At 35.7% G+C, this 22,067-nt stretch overlaps 1 protein-coding gene across 1 annotated transcript in view; it reads left to right on the top strand.

Moving 5' to 3' along the window:
- tmem121aa (transmembrane protein 121Aa) overlaps positions 1 to 22,067 on the top strand; it is a 28,547-nt gene that overhangs the window by 4,042 nt on the left and 2,438 nt on the right. The window lies entirely within an intron of this gene.

Genomic DNA, 22,067 nt, shown 5'->3' with positions numbered 1-22,067 from the left:
GAGTTCATGCCATGTAAGTTAAATAAAAAGCACATGAACAGGCTAAATAGCATAAATTAGGAAATGCATAATGTGAAAGTATTCCGAACACCATATATCATGGGCTTTGATACAGATGATTTTATATGATATTATTACCCTAAAATGCCAAAAATTCTGTTATTAATTACTCACCTTTATGTCGTTCCAAACCCGTAAGACCTTTGTTCATCTTCGAAACACAAATTAAGATATATGTGATGAAATTCGAGAGCTTTCTGACACTGCATACTGTAGACAGCAAGGCAAATACCATGTTCAAGGCCCAGAAAGGTAGTAGGGACATTGTTAAAATAGTACATGTGACAGCAGTGGTTCAGCTATAATGATATAATGGATATAACACAGTGGTGGAAATGTTCATGACTGTCGAAGAATATTCCAGAATTCTGAAAAAAGGGTGAAAATATTACGTTGTATTAAGGATACATAAAATGCTACTAATGATATTAGCCATTAAACATTAAGCCTACACTACCAGTCTACCAAGTTTTTGAACAGTAAGATTTAAGATAAAAAAAAAAAGTTTTTTTTTTTAAAGAAGACTCTTTGCAAGCCTGCATTTATTTGATCCAAAATACAGCAAAAACAGTAAAATGTAGAAATATGTTTACGATTTAAAATAACAGTTTTCTATTTGAATGTTTTAAAATTTAATTTATTCCTGTGATTTCAAAGCAGATTTTTTAGCATCATTACTCCATGATCCTTCAAAAATTATTCTAATATTCTGATTTGCTGCTTAAAAAACATTTTTTATAATTATTATGTTGAAAACAGCTGAGTAGAATTTTTTCAGATTTCTCCGATGAGTAGAAAGTTCAGAAGAACAGAATTTATCTGAAATAGAAATTTGTAACATTACAAATGTCTTTATCTTCACTTTTAATTAATTTAAAGCATCCTTGCTAAATTAAAGTATTAATTTCTATAATTTCTTCTCCCCTGTTACAAAAGCTTTTTATTTCAGATAAATGCTGATCTTTGGATCTTTCTATTCATCAAAGAATCCTGAAAAAATGTACTCTTTATGTTTTAAACATTTTAATAATAATAATAATAGCAGTTATTTTAAATAGTAAAAATATTTCACACTGTTACTGATTTTGCTGTGTTTTGGATCAAATAAATGCAGGCTTGGTGAGCAGAAGAGAATTCTTTAAAAAACATTAAAAAGCTTAATGTTCAAAAACTTTTGACTGGTAGTTTATATCCATGTTGTTCCAAACCCATAAGACTTTGGTTAATCTTCAAAACACAAATGAAGATTCAAATAAAGTATTTTTCATGAATCCTCAGAGGTTTCTGTCCCTTAACTGGAAGTCCAGGTAACCAAAACTTTTAAAACAAAAAGTAAAACAAAACCATATGAATTGCTTTATATCATGAATATTTGATTTAATCTTTTATTTATATCTAAACAATGATCTATATACATATGGTAAAAAACAATCTTCAAACAAGTGTGCATAATGCACAAGAAAATAATGTAATAATTTTGTAAAGCAACAGCAGCGCATAAAAACAGATCACTATGTTGTGCACATACACCAAATGCATCCATTTAGGTTGACAATCAATGTAATACACTTTGATGGACTTGCAAGCTCAATTGTGCACAACGCTTTTGTGTGAAAGTGTGAAAAGTATGTTTTAAGTGAGTTTACTTTCTAAAAAGGTCCACAGGGCCAAAAGTGCCCATTGCCGATTAAACAATGTCTATATGTAAAGTGGTTTGGGCTGAATTAATTGCACAAGTGTAATACTTAGGGTTAGGGGTTTAGAAAGAACCCAAAACAGAATGTCTAAGAACATCAATACCGTGCTGCTTTGCATGCACTGTAATCAATAGCATTACTCTAAACCCCAAAAATGCACTCTACCCAATTTTAGCAGAGTAATTCATTGTCCCGACTGAACATTAGTTCCCATGACAACCTAGTCATCTATTAGTTCTCTGGCATTGTGACAGCACTACAGTAGCCAATATACTTTCGCGTGACAAATGTTGTAAAGCAAATAGAGTTCTTTCAGTGTGCGAGATGTCATTTTCGAGCTGAAAAGCTCATAGCGACTCCGCTCACACTTGCCTTTGTGTCGGGTGCTCTGTGAATGAACGTATTCTGCTGTGACAGATATATTAGTCAGGTATGGGTCCTCTTCCCTGATGCCGCATGACAGTTCATAACACTTTCTTCCTTAGAAATATCAAACAATGAAATCAACTTGGGAATCCATGTGGCCTGAAATACTCCTTACATCTAGACTGACTTTGTTCTGCCATAAAAATTCAACATGACACTTTGTCTTGCTATACCGAGCACTATACTGAGTCGTCCTTTCAGAGTCACCTAAAATATAGCTATTATAGTTTTACACCTGAATGGAGCGTGGCTGTGTGGTGTTTCTGTTGATCTACCTGGACAGCAGAGTGCAGCCCTTCCATAACAGCAGCATAAGGGCAGAGACCGCCGAGTCTCAGAGCAGCAAGCTCTTAAGAGTGCGTGGGGCCTGAATTGAATCACCTTTCAGAGAGGGAGAGGGAAAGATAAAGTGAGTCAGAGAGAGACAGAAGCAGCAAAGATAACATCTATGTGCCACAATGTGTGATTGCACTGGTTACTGCCTCTTTTGTAGCAGATTTGGAGCTCTAAGTCGTTCCATTTGTTGCCTCTCAGCGAAGCAAGCATAGAAATGGTGAGGCTTGTGTAGCCAAGAGTCTGTTTCTAAGCTTACAGAGATGCATTTAATTATTTTTTCCTAAATGCTGGAAATGGGTTGCAGTATTTGCATGCTAAAACAAGATTGTGACATATTGATTTACTCTAATTCTTTGCAAAACTAGCAAGTGTATCTGAGACAATTAAGTACAAATTATGATGCTTAAATGGGACATTGGATGCAAAATTCAGTTTTACATTGTGTTTGCATATAAATGTGTCTTAGCAGTGTGTGGACACAACCACCCTGCAATGATAAAAACCCATTCACTTCTTTTTATTTAATCCCCAAAAAACCTAAACGGTCTTACTTACCAAGCTATTTTGATTTTCTGAGCAGTATGACATCATACTGCTCAAGCCCCACCCACGACCATTTATGGACTGTCCCTTTTAAGCATTTCCGCCCTCAGCCAGACGTACACTGTCCACCATTTTCTCCGCATTCAAGTAGCTGTAGTGACAGCAATGTCTCGCAAGCAATGCAGGTGTTTTGTAGTTGGATGTAAAAGTGAACATTAGATTCTACATTTTCTCCCAATACAAGAGACACTGAGGATGCAGTAGATTAGTTTTGTTTTTGATGGTAACGTGCCACAGAATACACAAGAAACAGAAGAGAGGGGTGGGTTGAGCAATAGCTCATTATCATTTAAAGAAACATGCACCAAAACAGCTCGCTGTGAACAGAGTTGTTTTAACAAGGTAAAAAGGGTGTTGTTTTACATGACCATTGAGGAATTTTAAGCAAAGTATTTTGCAGATATTTCGTGAAGAGCCTAAAGAATCATACAACTTGTGAAAAATGGGCATCCGATGTCCACTTTAAAGGGACAGGCCACCCAAGAATGAAAATTTTGTTCAAAACCAACACAACTTTCTTTTGTTGATCACAAAGAGAGATGTTTTATTTCCATACAATGAAAGTGAATGATAACCACAGCAGCCAAGGAAGATTTTTAGTGAACAATAATTAAAATTTCAGACACAAAGCTATCCAACCTGATCTCATGACAAAAACATACCTGTGGGAACTTTTCACAAGACGCGAAATATATACAAATAAGTACATATCACCAGTGTTGGGGAAAGTTACTTTTAAAAGTAATGCATTACAATATTGAGTTACTCCCTAAAAAAGTAACTAATTACGTTACTTATTTACTTTTTATGGAAAGTAATGCGTTACTTTACTTTTGCGTTACTTTTTAAATCTGGCCAGGGCTTGCTTGTTTGTTTTTAATATAAAAAGTTCTATTTTTGGCAAATGTGAAAGCCTTTTCACACCAAAAGCCTCAGGTTTTGAGAAAAGTCATTCATAAATTCATGCCTGTAAAACAGCTCAACTCAAGAAAAAATGTCAGCTCTTCAGCAATAAAAAAAAAAAAGGAAAAGGAAAACAAATGTTAGATTATCTTGAGTAATTTTACTTATTAGTATGGCTGAATTGGATCATCGAAGGTCGGCAGCAAAGACACTGGTTAATAAAACGGCATTAAATGCATAAAGGATATATGTATTATTTAACATATTTAATTATTGCAGGTTTGCGTCATATTCTGAGTTGAATTTCACTGTTTTTATTCATTTTTAGGAATACTGAATCTTTTTTTGTGAGTGAGATGAATTAATGCATGTTCTCATTTATTCTAGAACTAACATCTTACTCCAGATTTCTCTCAAGATGGGGACAGGAGAACTTTTAATCAATAAATGGAGGGAAAAGTAGTTACCTGTAATGCGTTACCCCCAACACTGCATATCACTGCAGATGTTTCCAACAGGAATGAACACTAGAGGCAGTAAAAAAGTGAGCACTTGTAATCGTTTTCGTATGCACTTATGATTACAACTCAATAATTGCTATATTTGCATTATTGTAAGGGGTAGGTTCAGGTGTAGACATTAATAAAACACAATATAGTATGTAGAAAATTAAATTTATTGTTAGTTTCTGGCTGCAACTGTATCCCTTCTAACCAAAACCCCATATGTTTTGCTTTCTGGTCATAATAAGTTTATTTGGTAGCTCAGTCACGCACAATTGGACTTAGGATGCGGAATCCTTGGGTACAAATCCCGTGAAAAACATAACTCACAATGAAAGAGCTGAATGATGAGAGATTGAAAAACAAGCTAAAATGGCATGATTGCGAATGCATTTTTTACATCACATTCGCTTTTGTTCATACTATCACGTAGGTTTAGGTGTAGTGCAGATGGTACGTTATTTTAAAATGTCACAGAGCATTACAGTTATAGCGCCACCCAGTGGACATTTTTAAAAGTCAGAACTTCAGTGACATACAAAACCAGTGTCACATAAAACATATCATATGTAAGTTCATCAGTTCTGGGGAAAAAAACAAACACTCTTTTAGCGCCACTCAGTGGACATTTCACATCGAATAATGTCATGAAATGTACATGGTACATACGTATTTTCATATGTTTTCATATTTTACATACATTTTCATCAAGAGACCAGGCTCGATTTATCATATTGATTCGGATGACAGTGTTTAAGTAACACTGACAGTGAAAAAAGTAAAAGTCATACATGTATATGACTTGAGGTTGAGAAAAGTATTTGCTTATATTCATTAGGCTCCTGATGATTAATCCTTAGTGTCATTCCGTACACATAACTTGCCCTGATGTGGTTTAATAAAACATGATGCACCTAAAGCAGTAATTCTTGTATCATTAGCCACCTTCTTAGGTAAATATCATGAACATAATTAAAACACTTTTTATTAGGCCCTTCGGCAAGAAATGTAAATGTGTACCAGACTGCACTCGAAACCAAAGTTGAGGCGAAATAAATGACAGAACGATTTTGGATTTTAACTAGCGGCCCTAAAAGGTCACATGTATTTTCCTCAGTCACTGTGGGCCATATCAGTTTCTGCTCTTTCAGCTTTACACAATCCTAGTCCTCGGTCTCTCTTTAACGTGTCTAAGCTGTTGTGCTGCAAACACCTTGGTTTGCTCAAAGCTCCAGCTCTCATGTGAACAGAGTAGAAGAGGCACAAGAGTGGAAGAGAAGAGATACTCTCTTCTCCTTCTTAGCACAGCACTGGGGACAGTTGTGTCACACTGAGATAAAGAATCTCATGGACGTGAGAAGACTCCCAATGCCCAGCCTGCCAAAGTTCTGCAGTTTAAAGCCTCCCTGTCATCTCCAACCAAAAAGACATAAATAGTAAGCGCAGAGCTTTCTGGGTCTCGCCTCATGCCTTTGCCTGATTCTGTGGCTGAGATTCCCATGGGAATGTCTGAGACAGTGGAACAATGCAGCTGAGAAATTAAAAGATAAATCCTGCCAGTGAGACCGGGTCTGCATTCTAATATCTAATATCTATTCTAATATCTCAGAATGAAGTTGTAAGAAAGCCTCTCCACCGTATGTGATTTCAAGCATGATTTACTATTCTGGCCAGGATACAGCTATTAAGGGAATAGTTCATTTAAAAATGAAAATCCCATCATCATTTACTCATCCTCATGTTGTATGTATGACTTTCTTTCTTTTGTGGAACACATTTTATTAACCAGAATGTCGAAGCTTTTTTTCTTCAATAAAAATGAGTGGTGAGCTCCAAGAAAAGAAAAGAAATAAAAGCAAAATGCTGTATATTTTAATTCTTCTAAAATGTATTTAATGTAGGGCTGTCAAAATGATTAATCACGATTAATCGCATATATAAATATAAATATATTTATACATTTATATATGTATGTGTGTGTTTACTTATATATGCATACAAATATACACATATTGTAAACACAGTATATAGGGCTGCTTTCGACTAAAGATTTTTCTGGTCAACTAGTAGTTGTACTTTTTAAGCGATTAATCGACTAATCACATGTTTATTAATAAACCATTTAAAACATAATAATGAGCCTTTAATTGCCTACATAGCCTAATGCATACAGCTTGCCACAGCACACTGAAGTAAACACTGAAGCAGAAGTAATGATTATGAATGTGTCAGGTAAAAACAGTAAGAAGGCTGCATTAACTTAATAATAATTTATTGATAAACTAGTGCTTTCTTTGTTTTCGGCTTAAGAGATGAAGCCGGAGACACTGACTCATCATTTCTGCATTAGTGGATGTGCCTGTATGCATGTTTCATACTGATTCCATAATCTGAGTATATTTGTTTTCCATTAGAATTGGTTTATTTGAAAGTAGACATTTTGCTCTCTATAGATATATTTTTCATGTCTGTTTTTTTTTTAAACACGCTCAAGTTTACAAAACCTGAAATGGCAGAAAGCGCATCCTGTTTGCTTTTATTATTTTACAAAAGCACAATGTTTTGTTGTTACTCTTAGTGCACACAAATAAATGTAGAGTCTATACAGATTCGAAAGATATATTACTCTTATCTGTATGACCAAAAATGATGGAGTATTTTAAGTGCAAGTGACCATACTGGTTCCTCTATCTGTCATGCAGTAAGGGGGCTACTATTCAGCTTCCGCACTCCGCACAGATACTTGAATAGCGCACATTTTTCTAGGTTAACATTAGATTTAGCAGCCATATTTGAGGTTGATGAATGATAGGTGAGCATTTGGATGTTATGCCGTATGTACTGTATTACCAAACTGTCCATCACGGACTGCATGACTTCACCGTGACTAATAAAATTTTGGTTGACTAAGGATCTTCTCATTGACTAACGATTGGTCAACTATTAGGGGCAACCCTACTTTGAAAGGCATAAACATATTTGGTGGTTGTTGGCATCAGGGGCATCACTAGACCCTTTTTACTGGGACACAAGCCAGAGCAAAATACCACTGTGGCCCTGTAAAATATTACTGATAAATCCTTATATGTCAATGAATTTGACTGTATACCAGCTTGAGAATAATTTTTCACACAGTATTTCAGCAATCAGGTCATGTGTTTTTTTTTTTTTCTATCAGCTTTTCAGAGTCAGAACAAGTGAGCCAGATACACAAATAAATCACTCGTTTGATCTAATCAGTCAGCGGGTTTGCAGAAAGGTCTGAAATTGTTTGTGGTTCGGTTTGATTCATTAGGACAGTTCACTCACACACTGGATCATTTGCAGTTGTTTCTCACACTGAAATAGTAACACGATATTTTATAAAACAGAAAACACTCTGAACTGAACTACTGTGTACTGCAGGTAAAGATGATTCATATCCATTTATGTCCAAAACAGTATTAAAAGAGTATCAAAATATGGGCCCATGGTTGGCATTAAAAAGTTTCAAAAGCCCTGGTTTAAGAGACTTTAAAAGCTGAAAACAAAGAGATTTTATACGTGAGACAGATACAGATTGGGCAAGGACTGACCTGAGAATGTAACAACCTGAGAAGTGATGTTAGGATTAGTCAAATGAAATGTCAAGAAGAACAATTTTCAAAGGAAAGATGTAGAGAAAAATATCAGACAGAGAGAAGTGAGATAAGAACAAAGACAGCTATAGTACTTAAAAGGAAGTGTTCTGAAAATCTGAGAATTAAATAAAGTTTTACATCTTTCACTATGAAAGTGGCCTGATCTTTATGTGCCATCAGATTCTAGCGTAGAATAAGAATCTGAACCAAAGTTTTTGTGAGCCTCTTAGCAGCAAAGAGAAGGCAACACCTATATATACTTTCCTTGATATTTCTTTTCTTTTCTTTTTCACAGAGTAGCGCACAGCATGAAGGCAGCTTATTAAGAGAGGTGCTTGTGATTGGTGTTTCCACTTCCAGTGAAATGAAATGGCAGTGTTCAAAGAGACAAATCAATAGGTTAAGGGGTAAATGCTAAGTTGAGAAGAAAAACAGCTGTTTTTGACAAAAGCTCTCCATGGACTCGAAAACTGTCACTGGAAGCCGTTATTTCTCAGGGCTGCATTCAGACTTGATAGCTCTTTACATTTCCATGTAGAAAGTGTCAAGTACTTTGCAAATAATTGTTCTAAAAAGGGACATTTTCTGTTTTTCTATTTTAAAAAATGACAAAGCTTTTGTTATGGTTAAATGGTGTGAAATGTCTTCGTCTGATACTGCTTTTAGAGAGTGCCTTTGGGATTTAAGGTAATTTTAGTTAATTAACCCTGTCTTTTGATGCTGATGCTCTGATTCTTGTCTACATACAGCTTCAGTGCACTTATTTAACTAAATTTGAACTTTTTTTGAGTGCTGCACCATCATGACGCCAAATGCTTTAGGGCTTGCTATATGTTTGCTAATAGGTGGTTGCTAAGTCAAAAATTTGACTGAGGTCTAGGCCTGTGTAGTAATTAGAAAACAATTAGATTTAGATTCTTATTCCTTGCTAACCTTCCTGCACTAAAGTGGCATAAGAAAAAATATCTCAGAAATTCCTTCTTTTCTATAATGTTTTTACTTATGTTGGCAGGTGTGTTGTGATATAAATTTCTAACTTGTATTTTGAACTATTCGTAAAAAAAAATGGCCTCATGTGAGTCATTTGTTTCTGGAACTGGACTGTTTCTGGAAATGGCCTCATGAGAGTCATTTGTTTGTTTCTGGGATTCGACTGAACTGGTTGTGTTGAATGTTTTTGATTCGCTAAAAAGAATTGTCTCATAAGCATCATTTGTTTCTGTTTTGCCCAAAAAATTGGCTCGTAAGAGTCTTTTTTTTCTGGAATGGGACTGCACCAGTCGCGTTGCATGTTTCTGATTCGCTAAAAAGAATTGCCTCGTAAGAATCTTTCGTTTCTGGAATTAGGCTACACCGTTTACATTTAATGTTTTTGATTCGCTAAAAAGAATTGGCTCGTCAGAGCCATTTGTTTCTGGAATTGGACTGGATCGGTCGTGTTGAATGTTTCTGATCCGCTAAAAAGAACTGGCTCGTAAAAGTCATTTGTTTCTGGAATTGGACTGTTTCTGGAAATGGCTTCAGAAGAGTCATTTGTTTGTTTCTGGGATTGGACTACAGCGGTTGCATTAAATGTTTCCGATTCGCCAAAAAAAAATAGCTAGTAAGAGTCTTTGCACCGGTCATGTTGAAAGTTTTTGATTTGCTAAAAAGAATTGGCTTGTGTGAGTTTTGTTTCTGTGAGTGGGCTGCACCGATCACATTGAATGTTTCTGATTCGCTAAAAAGAATTGGCTCATCAGAGCCATTTGTTTCTGGAATTGGACTGCACCAGTCATTTTGAATGTTTCTGATCTGCTAAAAAGAAATCAGAGCCATTTGTTTCTGGAATTGGACTGCACCAGTCATTTTGAATGTTTCTGATCCGCTAAAAAGAACTGGCTCGTAAAAGTCATTTGTTTCTGGAATTGGACCGCACCAGTCGTGTTGCATGTTTCTGATTCGCTAAAAAGCTTTGGCTCATGAGAGTCATTTGTTTCTGGAATTGAAGTGCACCGGTCATGTTGAAAGTTTTTGATTTGCTAAAAAGAATTGGCTCATAGGAGTCATTTACTTCTGGAATTGGACTGCACCGGTCGCGTTGAATGTTTCTGATTTGCAAAAAAGAACTGGCATGTAGAAGTCATTCGTTTCTGCGATTGGACTGTACCAGTCGCGTTGAATGTTTCTGATTCGCTAAAAAGAATTCGCTCATAAGAGTCATTTGTTTCTGGAACTGGACTGCACCGGTCATGTTGAAAGTTTTTGATTTGCTAAAAAGAATTGGCTCATAGGAGTCATTTACTTCTGGAATTGGACTGCACCAGTCATGTTGAAAGTTTCTGATTTGCAAAAAAGAATTGGCTTATAAAAGTCATTCTTTTCTGGAATTGGACTGTACAGGTCATGTTGAGTGTTTCTGATTCCCTAAAAAGAACTGACTCGTAAGAGTCATTTGTTTCTGGAATTGGACTGCACCGGTCTTACACCGACTCTTACTGCACTTTGCTAGTAAGTCATTTGTTTCTGGAATTGGAATGCACTGGTCGAGTGGAAAGTTTTTGATTCGCTAAATAGAATCGGTTCATAAGAGTCATTTGTTTCTGCAATTGGACTGCACCTGTGCTGAATGTTTCTGATGCACTAAAAAGAACTGGCTCATAAGAGTCATCATAAGAGTACTGTTTACCTTCTTTCTGTTTGACATGAATAAGTATCATCAAGTATCCATGTGCTGGTTGTTGCCTTCTGTGTAACAAGATTGTTAAATCTGGTTTCTTTGTGCACTCTGCACAACCACTCCGCTCCTGCTGAGAGTATACGCTGATGCAGACTTTATATCGTCTTCTTATCTCTCAGCGTGTCTCTTTCCCAATACCTTCCCATTCTTCCAGCAGATGCTGCAAGGTCAACCATCCTAAGGCACCATGGAGGCTGTCAGACAGCTCTGGCCGGCACCCGGGGAGGTCTTACTTTGATTATTTAGGCAGATGACAAGCGTTTGGTGGTTAAACCATGGAAAGGGATTCAACATGGCATCACGTCTGCTGTTTCTAGGCTGTTGAGAGGGCTTTGAACATGCAACAGTAGTAAGCAGCACCCCTAAGGGTCTCCCTCACAGAACCAGTCATCACAGATCCTGTTACTGCACGCTTCATAGGGATAAAGCAGCTCTGAGCACAGCCACAAGAGCAGACGAGAGGAAGTGAGACAAGTTGGAAGTGAGGAATTCAAAGGACAGAATGAGTGAGGTCACGGCAGAAAGAGGGAAGCAGAAGCAGTGCTTGGGGCATATCCCAGACAGAAGTAATGTACTCTCTTTTGCACTCTTCTCTGTTCCAATGTGCAAAATATTGAAAGCTCTAGGCACTCGGTGCCAAGTCGGAAACTCACAGATCTGAGAACAGCTGTGTTTTCTTCTTGTGCTACTACGCAGTTTTTGAGCTCAAAATATCATATGTATGTGGCTTTTGGTGACAGTTGGCATGTCTTTGCTTTCTCTCTCTCATAGGAATCGCTTGATTTATCTTTGGCCTTGTACACAAATTGATGTGACTGATCTTGTTTTGTACAAATGCAGTAATTTAGGTGATTCACTAATGCATTTAAACATAAATGGTATTCCCAAAATTCTGCAGTGTCTACATGCCAGAATTTTACTTTTCTTTTTTTAAATAAATTAATGCTTTTATTCAGGAAGGATGAATTAAATGCATCAACAGTTACAGTAAAGACTTGTTACAAAAGGTTGTTCTTTTAGACTTTCTTTGCATCAAGGAATCTTGAATAATAATAATAATGGTTTCCACAACAATATTAAACTGCAAAAACTTTTCAGCATTCATATTAGATCAGCATATTAAAGTGATTTCTAAAGGATGATGTAGCACGGAAGACTGGAGTAATGATGCTGAAATTTCAGCTTTGGAAATGCCAAAGGTGTTTTCTCTGAAAATGCAGTGCCTCCTCCAAAAATATGAGAAAATTATCATCATGATTAGATTTTGTAGCAGCACCTCAGCTGGGTTAAATTAAAGCTGTGATTTTCTGCAATAATCCTAATAGCTGCGGTGTTGACTGAAGATTGTTGACTAATGGTCCAAAAAGTTGGTGGCTGTAAATAATAGGCCACCTATTAAGAATAACATCTAAATATTCTTTTTACTGTATTATTTTAGTTATTTTTAAGGTAACGTTAAAAAAAAGTTTAGAAATGCAAATACTTAAAGGGATAGTTCACCCAAAAATGAAAATCCTGTCATTGATTATTCACCCTCATGTCATTCCAAACCTGTTCATCTTTCATTGTTCATCTTCAGGACACAAATTAAGATATTTTTGGTGAAATCCAGAAGCTTTCTGACCCTGCATAGACAGTAGTGCAATTGATACGTTCAAGGCCTGGAAAGGTAGTAAGGATATCGTAATCTCATGTACGCATGTCAAAGACTGACACGGAAGAGAAATTGTTGAATAAAGTCATTAAGGTTAATCATAAAGTTACGGTTGAACCACTGATGTCACATGGTCTATTTTAACAATGTCCTTATTACCTTTCTGAAACTTGAACGTGTCAGTTGTGTTGCTGTCTGTGCAGAGCTCTCGGATTTCATCCAAAATATCTTATTTTGTGTTCTGAAGATGAACGAAGGTCTTACGGGTTTGGAACGACATGAGGTTGAGTAATTCATGACAGAATTTTCATTTTTGAATGAACTATCCCTTTAGGACTTTTATGTGATTCACTTTAAATAGCATACAAAATGTATAGTGCTGGTAGCTTGTTGATAAATACTGTTCTGTGTGCTTTAACTCAGAAATCGTGTAAACATCAAATGGAACATGAACTGACATTGCACTAAAATAGCCCAAACCCATTGAGGGGACTTTGCTTCTTCATTTGGGCAGTGCATGTGGCCTCTTTGTCTTAAAGGATGGGTCTTGGCCTGTCTCTGGGCAGAGACAAGACAGCGTTATGAGTCTGTGTTGCTGAGCTCAGACTGCTCTTGCTGATATAGCTCCACAGGGAGCTCTTGCTCATTGCAGCTGCCAGCCTGGATGAACATGTTGATATGATTACTGGAGAGGCCTTTAGGCCGTCAAGCTCTCTATCTGATTCTGCTGAGCTCTGTTTCCTCCCCTCCGGTCCTGTCTGTTCCTGACTGACCTACTCACAGAGTCCATTCACTGTGTCAATGATACGTACATGGTCACATGGGAAAAAAATTACAGAGGAAATCAATGTCAAGAACATGCCTAGGACATATTTCATCCTTGGTATCAAAATGGAAGAAGGAAGAAATGTTATTTACTTTAAAAATCAAACCCAGTAAGATGGGTTTTTATACATTTTTTACACTGTGACATTATTTTCATGACATTTAAACTAGTTTTCAAAAATAAGAATAATGTATAAATATCAAGTTTTAACAGACTCTCTAAAGCGTGTGGTGAGTTTAGTGGGGGGTAATTGAGAATGAACGGGGAAAAGTCACGTCAGAGGCAATGCCTCCATCACGATATGATTGACATGACTGGTTATGTTTGTCTAGTGATTGGTTCATGTGCTAAATGCCGCCTCTTGTGTTCGTGCGCACTCGCGAATCAGTCTGAATGAATAATTTAATGCCGATAATGGGAAGACTAATTAAGTTAAGTAAGTAAACAACTCACACACTTAGATATAACCACTTTATTACCTCAAAAAAAGACTTAAAATGGCATAAAAACATGATCTGTGGGAGTTTTTAGTGAGTAATCGGCCTGGTGAAATTAAAAGCAAATCTGTGTCTGTGATCAGTATTTACCAAGCTTTGATGACTGATGATCCAAAAAATACAAAGATATTCAAAGTAAACTATTAAAAAGAACAGCTGAACATAAGCTCACAAATAAAATATCGGACTAAGTGCAAATTGCCCGCTTTGTTGGCAGAGGCTATTTACACTAACTCCGCCCACCATTGTGTGGACTAGTCTCCACAAGTGGCGTAGAAGATAAAACGTGTGCAGTAGCCATTTTTGGCATGATCGACCCAGGTTCGTATCTGTCTTTTGCTTTTTTTCTGCCTTTTCGAATCTCATATCACATCAAAAAGGCATTTATTTTCAATAAAAATGAACCAAAAATTTGAAAACAAAGTAATAAGTAGTATAAATAGCAGAAAATCCTGCTAATTTAACATAGTGTAAACAGAATCTACAGCTATTTGCACTTGGTGTAAATAGCATATCACTAAGAAAAAAATGCTATTTTCATGTAGTGCAAATAGCATCTGTCACTAAGAAAATATGTTATTTTAAATAGCATCTAAGTGCTTACCAAAATTTTCACCAAAATTGTCTCAGATCATCTTCAGACCATGCTGGCTTATCTAGCAAAACTATCGGTTATTTTAATTTAAAAAAATACAATTTAAATACTTTTTAATCTCAAACGCTCGTCTTGTCTTGCTCTCTCCGAACTCTGAGCGTATTTTCTCCCTCAACTTCATCCTACATCGCTGCAGAAGTACCCACCCAGTCCTTGCAAAGTGAACATGCAGATCAAACACCCTTAGCCAAAAAGGTAAAACAGCGATATAGGATGATTTTAAAGTTGAGGGAGAAAATAAGATGGGAGTTTTTCAACTTACCCTAACTGTCATGAACTGGAAAAGAAACAGAAGAGCAAGAGAAGATGAGCCTTTGACATTAAAAAGCATATAAATTGCATTATTTTTATGAAAATAACCGATCGTTTTGCTAGATAAGACCCTTCTTCCTCGGCTGGGATTGTTTACAACCGCATTTGGGATCGTTTGAAGCCGCATTTATCATTTAATAACCATATCAGTCCATTATATGGAGAAAAATCCTTAAATGTTTTCCTCAAAAAACATAATTTCTTTACGACCGAAGAAAGAAAGACATGAACATCTTGGATGACAAGGGGGTGAGTAAATTATCTGTAAATTGTAGTTCTGGAAGTGGACTTCTCCTTTAAAAAACACTAACTTAATGAGATTCATACATGGCTTAAATAAATAGAATATTGATTACATTATTAATGTAAAAATATAAAATAGAATTGTTTGTCTCTTCATTTTCTGATAGTCTAATGACTGGGAGACAAATTTACATGATTTAAAAAAAATGAACTGAATGAACTATTATAAATATAATAATGAGATTCTAATGAAAATCCTGGGAATGCTGCAAAAGCATACATATGCATTATGGTAATGAAAAGAAAATGATGGCCAATATGATTTTGTGGCTTTTTAATGAAAAAAATGTTAAAAAATGAAAATAAACAGCAAAAATAAAATAGGCCTCATTTGCTTAATAAGCAAAAAATAATACCCTACAGTTTTGTTTTGTTTTTGATGTGAAATGTGACCTGGACTTGTTTTTGTGAGCTTTACCCAACTAGAGCAGAAAGCACGCTCATTCATTACCTTACAAAGCCCCTCTCAGATTTTCAGACACTCGCCGTTTTAATTAAGTGAATGAGGGGGAGGAATGCAGTGGAAAGAGGGAGAGAGGTCAATCAATGAGTAGGAGAGTTGAAAGAGAGTATGAAACAGCCCTGGAGAGGACTCCAAAGAGATGGAGGAGGATGAGAGACCTGACTCACGAGGGGATGGGGGATGAAGGTGGGTAAAGAGGCAATACAAGGACAAACTCACTTCCTATGTGACAGAAGTCGCGTTCGCATAGAAATCCATAAGAATTAGCACTGGATTTATTTTCTATAGGGTGAATCGATTTCTGTTAGAATAATTGATGGCTGAATCACTTTCTATAAGAATAACTGACTGTTGAATCGATTCATATAATGATTAGTTGAATCTCTTTTTACACTGACAGAAAAGATGCGGTGTTTTCACAGAAAACACAAACGCGCAGGGAATGTTCAAACAGCAGTCTGCTTATGTTTTGCGATGCCAGGCTGTACATCCATGTGTGTCCACAAAAAGGGCTTTAGAAAACTATGGTCTTTCTGATCTCAGAGTCTTTTGCTGTAATAACACCAAGATGAAAAGAGGGAAAGAGCACGAAATCCTCCACTTCAAGGCAAGTTGGAGCACAGAGGCTCTTTTTTTATTTTTCATTACTGAGCGGAAATAAGAGTCACACTCATTATTGTTTTCTTTTATTGGGGGTCTTGGACTGACGGATGCCTGTTACCACAGCAACACAGAAACCTCTATGCAGTATACATACAGTATATCCGGCCCCTCGCTACTTACTGAGCTGTCAGCAAGTGTCAGTGACAGAGCCGCAGGCTTCCGGCAGCTTTTAAATAAACTACTTTGTTTTTCTATTTGTTAAGTATGTATGAGAAATGAAATTTTAAACATCATTTATAAACTTCCTTTCGAAAATATCTTTCGGGAAAGTTTGTTGTGTGCTCATTGAAAATTAATAAAGTGTCTCCGGCGCAACGCGGAATGCAAATCACCCCGTGTTTAAATTGTTTAGTAAGCTTCGTCCATGCTTTCTCTGCTAAGCCTGTTGGAAAGTCGCTAGATCTGTGTCAGCTTGGGAAACAGATGTGTAAATAACCGGAGACGATGCTAGACAGCTTGGTTTGAAAGTGATGGCCTGCCGTGATTTATAAATACTTCATCAGTTAAATAATATCTCTGTGTTTGTTTGTTTGTTTAGGTGGATCATGGTAATGAGAGTTTGGAGGGAATATGCACAATTGTCATGAGAATAATGCCCCAATGCAAAAAACAAAAAACAAAAAACAAAACAAAACAAAAAAACAATGGGCCAAAAAAAAGACTTAGCATGTATTATTTTATTTCATTTTGTCTCAGATGTTTCCTTTGAAGAAATAAACATTTTGTGCAATAAAATGAGAATCACAGTAATGAGAATTTCGAGGGAAAATGCACTCAGTTGTCATGAAAATAATGTCACAATGCAATAAAATAAAAAAAAAACACAACAGACTATAAACCAGACTCCAATATATTTAATTAGATAGCTTGCATATTTTATTTTATTTTATTTTATTTTAATATCACCTTGTTTCAGATTTTTCTTCTAAATTTTCATTAGAAATAAACATTTATTTATCTTGGTAATGAAAATCTGGAGTTAAAATGCACTTAATTGTCATAAATATAATGTTACAATGTCTTTGCAAAATGTTATTTTATTTTATTTTATTTTATTTTATTTTATTTTATTATTTTATTTTAACTCAATAGACTATAAAACAATTTATGTAATTAGCTTGTATTAAAGAAATGAACAATAAGAAAATGTAAACAGCTTATCTTCGAAGAATACTTTAAAATAATTGATTTCAGAAGAATTGTTGAGAAATATTTGAGTTCATATTGAAATCTCTGCAAACTTATCATGATTTGTTAAGTAATGAGAATGCACAATTGTCATGAAAATAATGTCATAATGCAAAAAAAAAAAAAAAATCAATGGACCAAAAAAAGTTAGCATGCATTATTTTATTTTGTTTTATTTTATTTTATCTTATTTTATCTTATTTTATTTTATTTTATTTTATCAGATGTTTCTCCTAAATTTCCTTTGAGGAAATAAACATTTTGTGCAACAAATTAAGAATCTCAGTAATCAGAATTTGGAGAGAAAATGTACATAACTGTCACAATGCAAAAATCTCAATGAACTATAAAATAGACTTCAATGTATTTAATTAGATATATCTTACATTATTTTATTTTATTTTATTGTTTTTTTTCTCCTAAAAAAAATGAACAAAAAACAAAATGTCAACAGCATATCTTAGAAAAAGACTTCAGAATAATTGATTTTAGAAGAATTATTGAGAAATATTTGAGTTCATATTGAAATGACTTGTTTGGTAAAGATGTTCAGATTTAAAAATAGTGAAGACCAGTGTGAGATCACTGGTCTTTTTTCTCAGAAGACACATCTGAGAAGCAGAAATGTCTTCAACTGTGCATCATTTAATCCTCTTGCTGCCTAAGTGAAACAACTGAGATATTATATGTATCTTATTTGTTATTTATACGGGTTACAGCTGCAATGCAGCAACTTCATGTGCAATTTATGTTCTGTGTAACTGTGTTGTATTTTGAAGCCATTAGTAAACATACAGTACTGCCTGTAATGCTTTGCCTTATGGGCTGCTGTAAGTGTCTAAGGTTTGTCTGCTTCACAGGAGGGGAATATTCTTCATGTGTCTATTGATTGGGCTGATGAGCTCGCTCTCTACTACTCCAGACACTTATTTGCTCCCATGTGTTTTGCCACTTTAATTAAACTCTTGATTTAATGCTCTCACTCCATTGCTCTCTTCACTTACAGTACAGTACATTGGGAGAGGAATGTGTGTAGATGTGTGTCTGATAGAGAACCAAGTCCAGCTCTGGAACATCCAGATCTTCTACCAAAATCCCTATCCTACCATGATATGACAATAAATAGCTATTCTGTTCGTTATATCCCTTAATATTCCACAATATGACTCTCTTTCTTATAATTTGACTTTATATTTGTCAACTGTGACTTTGCTTCTCATTATTGCGACTTTATATTTCACAGTTGCAAGTTGTAATTGCAAATTTATATCTCCCAGTTCAACTTCATATCTCACAACTTTACTTATCTCAAAATTACCTTTTTTATTACCATTTTCTTTCCTCTTAGGCAGAAACAGACTTGCATAGAAATCAAATCTTATAGAGCCCTAGGTTAGAAACTCAATTAGATCAAACCAAACAGAAAAGTACTTAAAGGAGAACTCCACTTTCAGAACAACAATTTACAAATAATTTACTCACCCCCTTGTCATCCAAGATGTTCATGTCTTTCTGTCTTCAGTTGTAAAGAAATTGTGGTTTCTGAGGAAAACATTTCAGGATTTTTCTTCATATAATGGACTTCAATTGTGCCCCCGATTTTGAACTTCCAAAATGTAGTTTAAATGCAGCTTCAAAAGGCTTTAAACGATCCCAGCTGAGGAAGAAGGGTCTTTTCTAGTCATTTTTTCCGAAAAAATAAAAATTTGTATACTTTTTAAGCACAAAAGCTTGTGTAGCACAGGCTCTGGGATGTGCGTTAATGACACCACGTACTATTGAACTACAGACCCAGTGTTTACAAAGCAAACGCGCAAAGACTAACAAACTGCAAGTAAGTCAAACGCTGTTTACAAACAAACAGCTACAACGATGTCAGATAATTCTGAAGTTGTAGGAGAAAACAAGAAAATAAGTTTTTTCGCCATTCTCTACCTTTTTGAGCCGGAGTACATAGACGATGAACTTAGACATGATTCGTAGTAGTGATGGGAAGTTCGGATCATTTTACTGACTCAGCACAATGAACAAATCTTTTTTCGAGTCATTTCGTTCATTTCCCTAAATATAATTAAAATGTTACATGTTACTTCCCTAACACATCTACTGCTTACACAAACATTGACCACATTATATACAAGACAAAACTATAATGCTATAAGAAACACAAAAGATTAATTAATTGTTTACCTGGGTCTTTATTCTATGATTACCTTACCTCACCTCTTATCTGACAAGTTTTCAGGTTTGAGTCATTCGTTCATCACGTGACAGACCCATAAGATGAACGAACGACTCGAAAAACCCGAAGACTCGAAACAGGTGAACTAATTCCAGTACAGAACCTAATTGGATGTTGCGCATGTGCGACTGAACGAATCACTCCCCGAGACGACTCGTTCTTCCTGAGTCACATTAAAGATCCGTTCAAAATGAACGAATCATTCAAGAACGTGCATCCCAGAGCCTGTGCTACACAAGCTTTTGTGCTTAAAAAGTATACAATTTTTTATTTAAAAAAAAAAATGACCAATCAATTCGCTAGATAAGACCCTTCTGCCTCAGCTGGGATCGTTTAGAGCCCTTTGAAGCTGCATTTAAACTACATTTTGGAAGTTCAAAATCGGGGGCACAATTGAAGTCCATTATATGAAGAAAAATCCTGAAATGTTTACCTCAGAAACCATAATTTCTTTATAACTGAAGACAGAAAGACATGAACATCTTGGATGACAAGGGGGTGAGTAAGTTATTCGTAAATTGTTGTTCTGGAAGTGGACTTCTCTTTTAAAGCATAGATTTAAATGACAGCAAATAGAGCAAATTTGAATTTATCGGTTCCAAAATCGAGAATAAAAAGTGGGTGAATAAAAGCAAATCATATAAAAATTATAATGCCATATTCAAACTTACACGTTTAAGTACTCATTTGAACTATTCTATTGAGGCAAAATACATCATAAAAAATATTCCGCAAATCAAGCTTTGTGTCTCAATCTGTGGTTCCCTCCACCCTCTCCAAAACAAATAGTTCAATCTTCTGCTCAGCTGCATGTTCTGAAACTGAACAGATGAGAGAAGTTCACAAGGTCAGAGAGTCATGTTGTCAGAAATGAAAATCTCTGCACTAGAATAGAGAAAGAGAAGGAGGAGGCCGCAAGCAGTGTGGAGGCACAATGCATAACCAAATTATTTTCCGAAGAGTTTAACAGAGCAGTCATATTGAAAGAACACACAAATTAAGTTACTGCACATGTCAGAAACAAGACAGTTCATACCAAAAAAAAAAAAAAAAAACTATTCTACTTTGGGGATTCGAAAATAAAACTTGATTTATACTGGGGTCACTCAATAATATGTCACAAGGCAATTTATCAGAACATGTCCATCAGGTCCCATCCCTGCTTTGCATAATGTTGCAGAAGTGCTATTGATCCACTGCACAATTTACAATGAACAGAGCCAGAATTCCTATCCAAAGCTAAATGCATTGATAAACGCAGGTAAAATTATGATTGTGGAAACAGCATCCACACAATACATGATATACTGCCACATGCACTCTATATTTTTCTGTAACATCCATTAGTTTTTCATGGCTTTGTGTATTTCTCTCAAAGTACTGATTTGTTGTGTAAGATTGCTATCTCTTTGAGATAGAAATCAATCACTTGAGGAGACGTGTGAGCAAATACTCCCAATGTTTGCTTCCATATATATCAAACATGAGCAGCACTGACGTGAACCAACTAGCAATAGGAAATTGTGAAGGTCCGCTGTGTTAGTGGAGTGCAAAATGTTGCTGTAATTGGAATTTCATACAGCAGACAGTAGATCAACGCTAATCTCTTGATCAAATTTATGTGTTGTTCCCTAATATTCCAGCTGAAGAGGAAATCTAGTCACGATAACATCCAAATTGTGACCGTGAGCTGAGTTCTAATCAGAACAAAATGCAGTCTGAAGATTTTCTTTATCTTAGATGCCAGCATTTAAATGGTATGTTTTTTTATATTTCATGCCTACTAAAACTGGCAAGGAATCAGCTGAAAATCAGTTTTTTAGAATTATTGTTATTCACATCAGTCACCTCACACCTAGATATCAGAGTCAGTGCACACCCTCTGCCTGTCGCACATCCAGTAATATCTCGCTTTCCAGAAATCCGAGGGTTCCCCGCTGCGTTAGACTCATCATCACTTATTATCAGTCTCTCAATAGAAACCGTTGCTATGGAAGCTGGTGACTCAGAACTCATAGGAATATTAGGGAATGATATTCTAGTAGCTGTCACTGTCATGCCTAAGTATGGATAATGCTGCATAGCGAGATCCAGCTTGTAGAACTCATACAAAAAGGAGGAATATTCAATTAAAAGTATTCAAAAGTGTTCAATCACTGTGAGAACTGGAATAAAGTCACATGGTAAGGGGGAAAAAGCTTGAAAACAAATTCAGGGTACATTGCATTAGCTAAATAGCAGTGTAAGTGACTGAATGCTTACTTTTAAACATACAAAATGATCCTTTTTGCATATTTAAACATGACGAATTCAGCGTCCTTCAAAACAGCTAAAGCCTATTCAACATAAAAGGCTTTAGAGGAATGTGAAGTGAACCCAAGGACTTGTGGGATGGTT

This window comes from Labeo rohita, chromosome 17 (assembly GCF_022985175.1).
Source record: "Labeo rohita strain BAU-BD-2019 chromosome 17, IGBB_LRoh.1.0, whole genome shotgun sequence".
In the NCBI taxonomy this organism is placed as follows: Eukaryota; Metazoa; Chordata; class Actinopteri; order Cypriniformes; family Cyprinidae; genus Labeo; species Labeo rohita.
Note: the sequence above shows the minus strand (reverse complement) of the source record. Positions and strands in the feature narration are given on the sequence as shown.